The following is a 10943-nucleotide window of genomic DNA, read 5'->3' on the forward strand; positions in this document are numbered from 1 at the left end:
TAACATTCATTTGGCGAACCACTAAGTCATGAATCGCCTCAAGGGCTACTAAGGTTCTAATGGAGGAAATTTTAGTCATGGGAGAATATGTGTCAAAGAAATCTATACCTTCTTTTTGGGTGAAACCTCTAATGATAAGTCTAGCTTTGAACTTTTCTATGGTCCCATCCGGTCTAAGTTTCTTCTTGAAAATCCACTTACAACTTATAGGTTTAAAACCCTTAGGCAAGTCACAAAGATCCCAAGTGTGATTGGACATGATAGAATCTAGTTCACTCTTAATGGCCTCTTTCCAAAAACTATATCTATGGACCTCATTGCCTCATCATAAGTCTTTAGGGTCTTCTTCTAAAAGAAACAAAGACACAACATGCTCATTCAAAGAATTCACATCAAAGTCTTCTACAAAAAAAGAAGTCAAGAAATCTTGTCCAAAGGAAGACTCTACTCTAGATCTCTTACTTCTCCTAAATTCAACTTCTACCACTTTGGTGGAAGAAGAGGGGAGACTAGAACTAGGCATAGAATCAACAAGGGGGAACATTCACACTTGACTCACTAGCATGCATATCAACATTAGAAGACCGGATTTGTTCAAAGGAAAAATATGTTTAAAAAATACCGCATTTCTAACTTCACAAATCGTTCTATCACTTAATAACATGAACCTATAGGCTGCACTATTATGAGCATATCCAATGAACACACAATCAAAAGTTTTAGACCCGATAGTGGATTTTTTAAAATCCAGAAGAGCCACCTTAGCCAAACACCCCCACACTTTCAAAATTTTTAAATTTGGACTATAACCCTTCTAAAGTTCATAGGGGGTTTTATTTAATTTCTTATGGGACACTCTATTGAGTACATAACAAGCGGAAAGAGCCGCCTCTCCCCACAAGTTATCGGATAAACCGGAACTAAGAAGCATGACATTCATAGTTTCTTTCAAAGATTTATTTTTCCTTTCGGCAATACCATTAGATTGGGGTGTGTAAGGTGGACTTGTTTCATATATGATTCCATTGGCTTCACAAATTTTTTTAAAAGAATCTTTATCATATTCACCACCTCTATCGGTTCTAACTCTTTGATCTTTAGGTCCAATTGATTTTCAATTTCGGCTTTATACTTTAAAAATGCGCTTTCGGCTTCATCTTTTGTTTTTAGTAAATACACCTTGGTATAACGAGAAAAATCACCAAAAAAAAGTAATATAATAGTTTTTTCCACCCCTACTATTGCATTTTTTAAAGTCTGCTAAATCCGAATGAATTAATTCAAGCAATTTTGTACTTCTTGAGACCACTTGCTTAAGTTATGCTACTGGAAATTATTGGTAACATTCTTTGATTGGTTTGGAGCAATCAATAATTAGGTTTGCTAGGACGAAGGGAGAAGCTGCCTTGAAGGCAGCCATGGCTTCAGAGTCTATAGTCCAAACTGGGACTTCTAATGGCTGAGTATGTTTGGCCTCAACACAAATATGACATTTGTCAAGTTTGTCATCCATTCACTAGTAGAAAAAAATGCTATTTGTAACTGACGAAATTGACCTTTTGTAACTGGCATTGTTGGTTGCGAATTCCACCGTTACAACTAGTGAAAATTATTTGTAACCGACTAATGTTAGTTACAAATAATATACTATTCGTAACTGGCTTAACTTAACACCAGTTACAAATAGTCTATTTTCCTAGTTAGAAAGCATATTATTCGTAACTGGCATTAAATTACGCCGGTTACAAATAGAGTATTATTTGTAACTAGCATAACCTAACACCAGTTACAAATAGTGTTTTTTTTTTGTAAAAAAAATAATAAAATGAAAGCAGTAGCAAATTCCTCTACTACCACCACCCGTACACTATATTTTTTTTTAAAAGTTAAGACCATAAATTATTAATAAACTTTTATAAAATACAATAATTATCAATCTAACCAATATAAGGCCAAATTTAAGCGACATCTACATATACATCATCAACTCTACAATAATACTAAATTGATGTACTTGTAAATTACAAACATATCTCACAATTCACAATAAATAATACTCTATATCTAAAAAAAAAGCTAGTTAGCTATATGATACAATGGTCAACCTTCAATTTTGACGATTTTGTCTCCATCTACTTCACAAATTTGACTTGTCTCTCTGTATGAATTTTCAAGTACGCGAAAAATCAGAGCTGATCGGAAACTTACTAGAAGTCATGCACCAGCTTGATCAACTAGCCCCTTGAGCTCGATTTGACATTTCAGATCCTGAAAATGAGAATTTACAAATTATAGTAATGAACCAATTGAAAGATTGACAGTGACTATAATATTGATAAGATAATCCTTGATGATTTTTTAAAGAGTTATATTTCTAAGAGAATTTTTACTGAAAGCCTATAACATTATAGTGCCCATAAGAAAGCCTATAACATGTTGTCCTTTAAGAAATGTAAGTAATAATGTAAGAGTCATGGTAGTATTTACAAATTTTACTGATATTATTTAATAAAAAGTATTCTGCAAGGCTTGATACTTTGATAGCTATAAGAGCTCAAAATAAGTGGCTATTGAACAATGGTAAGACTACAAATTTAAGAACAAACATGTAAGTTTGTGGGTCATTTGTAGTACATCAGCATGAAAAAGACCAAACTCTGCATTTCATAATTGTATAATACAAAGTATATAATGTGTGTCAAGGTCTTCTTTTCTACCTTATTAAAATACATTTTAAGAATAATAGGTTTAGATAAAGGGCACAAAGTCCAAGTAAGTACAAATATGATAGAAATAATAAAGGGAGCAACCCAATAGAAACACAACAAATTCCAGGACATTCAATTGTAATACAACTAAGAAAATTAAATTACACTCTGACATTATTTTTTCATATATTTTCTTTCCTTTCATCCCAATTAGAAAATTTTATTCAGAGGTATTCTTGCCATCACCTACAATATAAAATTCCAATTTGTAGAGAGCATAAACAGGACCATCACTAGTGACCCTATATACTTAGATCCTGAACAATATCAAAGGCTTATAGCTATTCATGAAAAAGTCTCTAGAGATAATTGAAAGCCAAAAGCTCTAACATATCTTGTATGGATTCAGCCGGAAGCTCAATGTATAGCAATGGAGTAAATAACAGAAGCCAACTTGAAAGCAATATTGCCTATAATCTCTATACAGCAAAACAGATACCAGAGACAGAGCCCAAAACCCTAAGATCAATAGCTGCATTCTAAATTACATGTTACTCCTCTCAAATCAATAAACTATAATACCTCCTTCTGAAGTAGAATGGAATGCTTAGACTTCTCAACGAGCTGAGTCCTTAATGCTCGAAGTACGTATTCCATGTCCATCACCTGGAAAGACGACAATTGATAGAATTTACCCATAAATATATAATAAGATAGATCGGGATATAGAACTGCAAATTTATAGGCACACATAGAAACAAAAATGCTTACTTTGCTAGGCTGATGGAGCATTTTGTTGCGTCTAGCCTCTTGAACTTCCTTCATTAATTCTTCATAGTCCTGATGATGCACATGGAAATTTTAGAGAGGAGAAATATATTCCACAAATGCTTGACAGGTCTGGCTCAATAAGCCAATCCAGAAATTGCAATTTACACACATCAATTTTCAAATTCCAAGACCAATATTAACAAGAAATATGCTGCTTAAAATTTAAATTGTTAAACTCAACCAAACTGATAGAAAATTGGTCATTCATAACCAATTTGTTGTATAAAAGCAGATTCACAATTATAAAAAAAAAATAATGCAGCTGAACAAATCTTAGATTATAGAAATGTACAATGAAAAAAATAAACAATTAATTAAAAAAACAACAAATTATTCAAATAATACCAGAATTTAGTGACTCGACTAAGGAATTTGAGCAGCGAACCAAACTAATTGTGCTTCAAACCCTAAATTAAATATAATGAGACAATTAATTAGCAGTAAATCCTAGATTGTGAAATTGAAATTTGATAATTTAACACATTACCTAAGAAGGTGCTTCAATAGAGGAAAAAGCTCAGAGGCTACTTCAATGGAGGAGAAATCTCAGAACTCGCTGCAATCACGACAATCGAAAACTTAACTCCATAAATTTCGCATGATATGCAACAAATTTCGAGTCCTAACAACAGTTTATATTCCAATAACAACAAAAATTCGAATAAATTAACTAGTGGTAAACCCTAGATTTTGAAATTGATATATTCGATAATTTAAGAAATACTACCTGATAAACTGATTTTATGGAGGAGCTACTTCAATTGGAGGAGAAAGCTCAGAGAAGCTGTTTCAATGGAGAAGAAAGCTCAGAGAGTAAGGGAGAGAGATCGAGAACTCGAGAAGAGGAGGAAAGGAGTGGTTTTACGTGTGAAAAAAAATTAAGAGTGAAGGTAAGAGGAAGTATGCGTTATGGGTAACGAAGAAAAAAAGTTTAAGTCTTTTGTTTGTATTTCAACGAGAAATTGTTTCCTTTCTTTTAAAAAAATTAAAAAAAAAATTATTTCCTTAATATTTGTAACTAACGTTTGTAAGCTAGTTACAAATTTTTGGTCAAAGTTTCTTTGACTTAATATTTGTAACTGGCGTTTGTAAGCTGGTTACAAACGCTTTGGTAAAAGTTTCTTTGACTTAATATTTGTAACTGGCGTTGATAAGCTAGTTACAAAATATTTAGTCAAATTTTCTTTGACTTAATATTTATAACTGGCATTTATTTAGTAAGTTACTAATAAACTTCCAACAATGATAAACCACGTATTAGTAACTGACATTTACTACGTAGGTTACTAATGTCATGAAATTTGTAACTAGCATTACCTTAGTCGGTTATTATTGATGCTTTCATAACTAGCATAACATACCCCAGTTATTAATAGGGTGTTACAAATAGCATTTTTTCTACTAGTGATTGCAAAGTTAATCAAATTCATGTCCTCTAATTTTTTCAAATAAGAAGAATTCAAGTGACCCAAACGGTTGTACCAAACATCCAAAGACTCAACAATATAAGAAAAATAAGTACTTCCATTCTCATTCATAACATTCAAAACAAACAAGTCATTATTAAGGTAACCTTTTCCAACAAAGTCTCCATTTTTAGTCATTACAATCTTGCCGGGCTCAACGACAAGTTTTAGGCCGGCTTTGTTGAGAAGGGCTCCCGAAACAATATTTCTCCTAAGAGAAGGGACATACAACACATTATTTAAAAATAAAATTTTTCCGGAGGTAAGTTTGAGATGAACCTTTCCTTTGCCAAGGACTCCGGCAGTGCTACTATTGCCCATGTAGACATGATCACCGTCGGTAACATCTTCAAACTCGGTCATCAAGGTCTTATTAGCACAAAAGTGCCTAGATGCTCCGGTGTCCAAAATCCACTCCACTTTGTTCTCAACCAAGTTGGCTTCCACTACCACCGCCGTAATGATTTCTTCCTTTTCAACAACATTGGCTTGGGAAGTGTTGCCATCTTTCTTTGCTCCATGCCTTCGTTTGCATTGGTATGCTTTGTGTCCAATGATCCCACACACATAACAAGCACCTTTTGGCTTTTGGATTTTGTTATTTGGAGGGAAGTTGCTTTTGGACTTGTTGTTTCCCTTCTTCTTAGAATTTTTCCTGTTTTTAGACACATTCAAAGAAGACTCAACAAGATTAGCTTTAGAAGAATTAAGAGATAAATTTTCAAACTTATCCTTAAGGTGATTAGCCTCTTCAGTTCTCATGTGACTAATGAGCTCTTGGAGAGTCATGTATTTCTTCTTGTGCTTCAAAGAATTTCGGTAGTCATTTCAAGAGGGAGAGAATTTCTCCAAGAGGACATTGGCTTGAAGTGTCTCACACATCTTCATGCCTTCACCAAGAATTTCGGTCACCATGTTCTCATATTCAAGGACTTGAGACATGATAGGCTTCTCATCATCCATCTTGAAATTAATCCACTTTCCCACCACGTACTTCTTTTTCCCGGCATCATCCGCTCCATACTTTTTCTCCAAAGAGTCCCAAATAACCTTACTTATAAAAGATTCTAGAATATTTTGGTTCCCTAGAGATGTTGAATTCTGACCTAAAATTGACAAACAAATCAAACAAAGTATTGTTCATATGGTTGAGGAGATGACCACGAATAAGCTTATTATCCTTTTCCTTTTTCTTCAATGCTTCCGTGATGGCCGCCGGATAGGATCCGTTGCGGTTTTGGTAGCTTCTTCTACCTTCTCCAATATCTCAATGACATCTTCATTCAAAACATTATTTATTTCCACTTGTTCAAAAAAGATTAGTAACTTTTGTGACCATCTCCTATACTTGTTTCCGTCAAGAGGTTCCAACTTAGAGAGGTCGGGAAGAGACTTCACAATACTATTAGCAATAGACATAATTTCGTTTTCAAATTGTTGTAAATAAATGAGAAATCTAGAACAAATAGTATAAAAAGTAACAAGTAAGATTGAAAAGATGATCCTACAAAATAGGAAGAGTGCGGTGTGTCGTGAAGCAAATTCACTGACTTGAAAACGAAATTCCGACGCAACCGGGGTGCTCAATTGTATTCGTCGGCATGTTCCCCAAGGTTAACACACCACTTCCACTCAAAGGCACTTTGGGTGGAAGGTTGGAGCCAAGTAACTTATGCTCAATATAGAGTCTATGTTTAGCTTGTGTTTTATATGTATTTCTTGGTGGGTATAATCAGAAAAGTTAACCTCCAATTTATAATAAAGATTAAAAAAGATGGAAGATCAAGGAGGAATCTTTTTAATCAATAAGAAAATAAAATCAGAATAATGATGGTGATTAAAACACCATAATCAACCTCTTAAATGGGGGGTTACAAGAAATTAACCTGGAAAAGGAATCCAAGGGAACCGTTGGAGTCCAATGGACAAACTCGCCCCCGATCGGGCGACGGAACTCCAGAATTTTACGACTCTTCTCACGCTCGTTTGGGCGATGCCAGCCCGATCGAGCGCCCATATCTGACCTTTGAATTCCCTTTCTTTATTTCCAACAATTTTGGGTCATTAATTTAGGTTAAATTTGGGGTTCATTCCTCTAACCTCTCTCCTCTCTCTTCAACCCTAGCCTCCATTGTTAATTTTTGTGGGGCTTCCATCGGATCTTGCCGGTGGAAAGCCCCAATCTAAGTTTTTTCTGCTTTTTGTTTGTCTTTAGTTTATAATAATGGTTCCTCCATTCGAGAGGAACTTGTCTCCCTCGAAAGAAAAGGTTTTTCTTCTTCGAAAGATAAGGTTTTTGCGATCTCATTCGAAAGACAAGGTTTTCGAACTCTTTCGAAAGGCAAGGTGTTCTCTGCACTTGGAATAGTATCAGGTTGTGCGGAGCTACGGTTGATATTGGTTACTCTGATTCAATGTACAAAATTATCACAAGAATTTTCTTCCTCCAAAAATTACGAAGTGACGACGGATCCACTCAAAAAGTTGTATGAGACAACGAATCGAGAATGTGCCGAATTGTTATATCTATGTATTTGAGTACTTAGTCCTTCCCAGTTAATTCTTGTTTGATTTTGTTAAATCTACTTTCTTTGTCGTTAATCATCAATTGTAGATGTCGTATGACTTTAATCAATGAAATTTAGTGTGTTTGGGACTTCTTTCAAAAAAAAAAAAACTTAATCATACTTTTTTTCTTTTAATATTGGATTAAAAAAAATCAGTTCTTAATTTGTCAAACAAATACGAAGTACATTGTAACCTACAACAAGCACGCACAACTAATAGATCATAGATCATTAGCTAAATCACCAAAATTCGGCAATAAATTCGACAAATACTTCATTAACCTCTTTTTCTTCAATTATTAGATAAATAAATCAATCCTTAATTTTTAGTCAAATACGGAGTACTGACAGGCTAAAGTCGTATCACCTAATCAAAAGTAATTCCTAAAACCACTAACTAATAATAGATAGGGAAGTAGGGTTGAATCCACAGGGAAACAAGTCTTTCTATTCCTAATTAATTATTATAATCTAAATTATTAAGTAACCTAAAGTTGTTATTTAAAGGAACTATACTACGAAGAATATGAGTAGGGAGAAATCAAATAATAAAAGACCTAGGGCATAGGTTCACCAATAAATAATATTCTAGAGTAAAACATAACAATCAATCATCAATTCATCAATTAATCAGGTCATAAAGGGCTTTCGCTACGTATTACAATCACAGAGTTAATTTGCCGGTATTAAATCTCATCTCTCGAATCTCGACCTAACCATTTATAAATTAGTATGCCTATTGAAACTAAGCCTAAACATCAATTCTCATCTCTCGAATCTCGAATCAATATTGTTAAACTCATACGAATTAAATCTGGCCAAATCTAACCGCATAGCATTAAATCAATCAATAGGAAATTAATCAAGCATTGACAATTAACAATAATAAATTACCCCTTTATATTATTTATGGATTCCCACAACCCTAGAAAGAAAACTACTCACACATAATTAAATATAAACTAAACAAAGAAATTAAACAAGTCATGATGAAAGAGAGAGAATAAATAACTCAGATTAAAGGAGAAGAAATCGTTACCAAAGTTGAAGGAAACAAGAGATGGAATTAAATAAAGAGTTGTAGAGAGAGAAAATAATACTAGAGTTTAAGAGGAAAGAGAGAGAGAAAAGTTAGAGAGAGAAAGAGAGAGAGAGTAAGGGAAGGGAGAAAAGAATACTAAACTCGCTTAACAAAAGCGTATATAAACTAAGCTCGAAAATCCTAAGTTAAAACAACTTAAACGACGCTTAAACTTCTCCTCAGAAACACGCGCCCGATCGGGCGAGGCACTGCCCGATCGGGCCCACCTTTTTTTCTTCGTGAGCTTCTCTTCTCGCGACCGATCGGGCGAGGCACCGCCCGATTGAGCGCGCCTTCGGGCGGAGACCCTTGCACTAGGCGAATGACACTTCGGGCTACTTGGACTCCTTGTTTAGGCTTGTAACTCGGCCCAAACCAAATATCCTCCTTGGGGCTTTAATCATTCGGTCCAATGCCTCATCTTCTCATAAGTCGAGCCCTTAATCACCGGCTCAATGACTCTAACCGATCTTGGGCTACGAAAGATGGTCGTGCTTCTCCAATGCTCGTAGTTGCTTCATAAAATCCCGGGAAAATGCTCCAAGAGTGCAATTCCCTATAAAACTCAACCAAAACTACGAAAACACTAGAAAACACATATTAGTAATAAAAGCGGCTCTAAAGAGCCAAAAGCACTACTAATTATGACCAAGGGACGGCGGTAAAATACTATATAAAATAGACGTATCAAGTACATCATAACCAACAAACAAAACGACCACGAACAACTAATAAAGACTCGTTCTTATGAAAAAAAAAAAACCCACTAAATTATGTGAATTACAATAATCAATCAATCAATAACTATATACTAAAAGACACACCAGCAATAACACATGTCATCTCCTGGTGTGTCCTTAGTTTTTTTTTTAAAATTAATTATAGTATAAAATCTTTTACAAAAATAATTTCTTATATAAAAAAGATTTGATATATCCTTTCACACAAACATTTATGATATAGTAGAAAATATAAACATAATTTGCGATATATTTTAATCTACTCGAGGAAGTATTCATATTTTTTTCTCTAATAAAAAAAGTTGTGCATTTATTTATTAGATTCAATCAATCAATCAATCATATAACTAATATATAAAGCTAAACTTTTAGCCAGGTCACGAGGCAGCGACACTTGGCATTCCAGCTTTTCGCCAAGTGTCGTGCCACGTTGGATAGATTTAAATAGACTTTATAAGATAAAAAAAAGTTAGTTTAAAATTCTATTTAGATAGAATTTTAGGATAAAATTGTTAGTTTAGAGTTTTATTTTCGATAAAATACAATATTTCAGATGTACAAATTGAATTATAATTTTATTCAAAAAAATTATAAGATTATAATTCTCAAAAATTATCATATAAATTTATTTTTCATATCATAATATTTTTTGGAGCGAAGGAAATAGTTTAAAGCGTTAAACATACATTTATAATATATACTAATCGATTAAAATAATATACTTCACAATCTAATAGAATTTTATCCTATGTAGACATGTCAATTAAGGTCGGTCAAGAGTCCATCTCGGATTGGGTCACTTCAGGTTACGAGTCAAGAAATGTTCAAGCCTTGCCGAAGTTTTGGGTTCGGTTCAACCCAACGGGCTTTGAACATTTATTTTATTTAAGGAAATTTTAGATTTTAACACCTCACAAAAACCCGAAAATGGTTTTTAACACCCCCATAAAAATAAAAAATAAAAAAATAAAAAAAAAATAAAAAAAATTGGTATTACCACCTCTTAACGGATTCTGTTCAGGAATTCCGTTAAGTGTGGTCCACGGTGACACGTGTCACCATTTTATTTATTAAAAAAAAAGAAATTTTTTTTAAAAAAAATAGAAAACCTAAAACCACCCCAGCCACCACCACAGCGCCACCACCGCTCCACCACCGCCCTCCCCCCAACTCACCACTGCCCTCCCCGAACTCACCACCGGCGGCGCACCAACATTCCCAACACACCTGAACCCCCCCTCCCTTTCCCGCAACCGTGTCGCCCCCAAAAACCACCAAACTCAAAAACCTCCTTCCCCAAAACGGCCACGAATCCGGCCACAAATGGCCGAAATCGGCCGGTTTTGAGGCTGAGTGGCCTTAACCGGCCGATTTCGGCCATTTGTAGCCGGAATCGTGGCTGTTTTGAGGGATTCGTGGCCATTGAGGGGTGTGGGCTTGGTTGTTTTTGGGGCCGATTGTGGTTGCGGGAAAAGGAAAGGGGGTTCATGTGGGTTGGGGGAGGGAGGGGGAGAAGACGCGTCGCCGGTGGTGGCTTCGGGGAAGACAGT

The 10943-nt window shown here is 34.8% G+C and overlaps 1 long non-coding RNA gene across 4 annotated transcripts; it reads right to left on the reverse strand.

The window, feature by feature from the left end:
* Positions 1–1883: 1883 nt before the first annotated feature.
* LOC145578685 (uncharacterized) lies at positions 1884–4440 on the reverse strand. Of its 4 annotated transcripts, none has more exons than XR_014098898.1 (6): positions 4267–4440; positions 4027–4095; positions 3885–3946; positions 3480–3548; positions 3291–3374; positions 1884–2268 (listed from the first exon to the last, which is right to left on the reverse strand). It is a non-coding gene; the product is annotated as an uncharacterized LOC145578685 (long non-coding RNA). The 4 variants fall into 4 exon arrangements; XR_014098900.1 differs by having other exon boundaries at positions 4027–4161; XR_014098899.1 differs by lacking the exon at positions 3885–3946 and having other exon boundaries at positions 3480–3527.
* Between the last annotated feature and the right edge of the window lie 6503 nt (positions 4441–10943).

Source organism: Chenopodium album, chromosome 14 (assembly GCF_948465745.1).
Source record: "Chenopodium album chromosome 14, dcCheAlbu1.1, whole genome shotgun sequence".
Lineage (NCBI taxonomy): Eukaryota > Viridiplantae > Streptophyta > Magnoliopsida > Caryophyllales > Amaranthaceae > Chenopodium > Chenopodium album.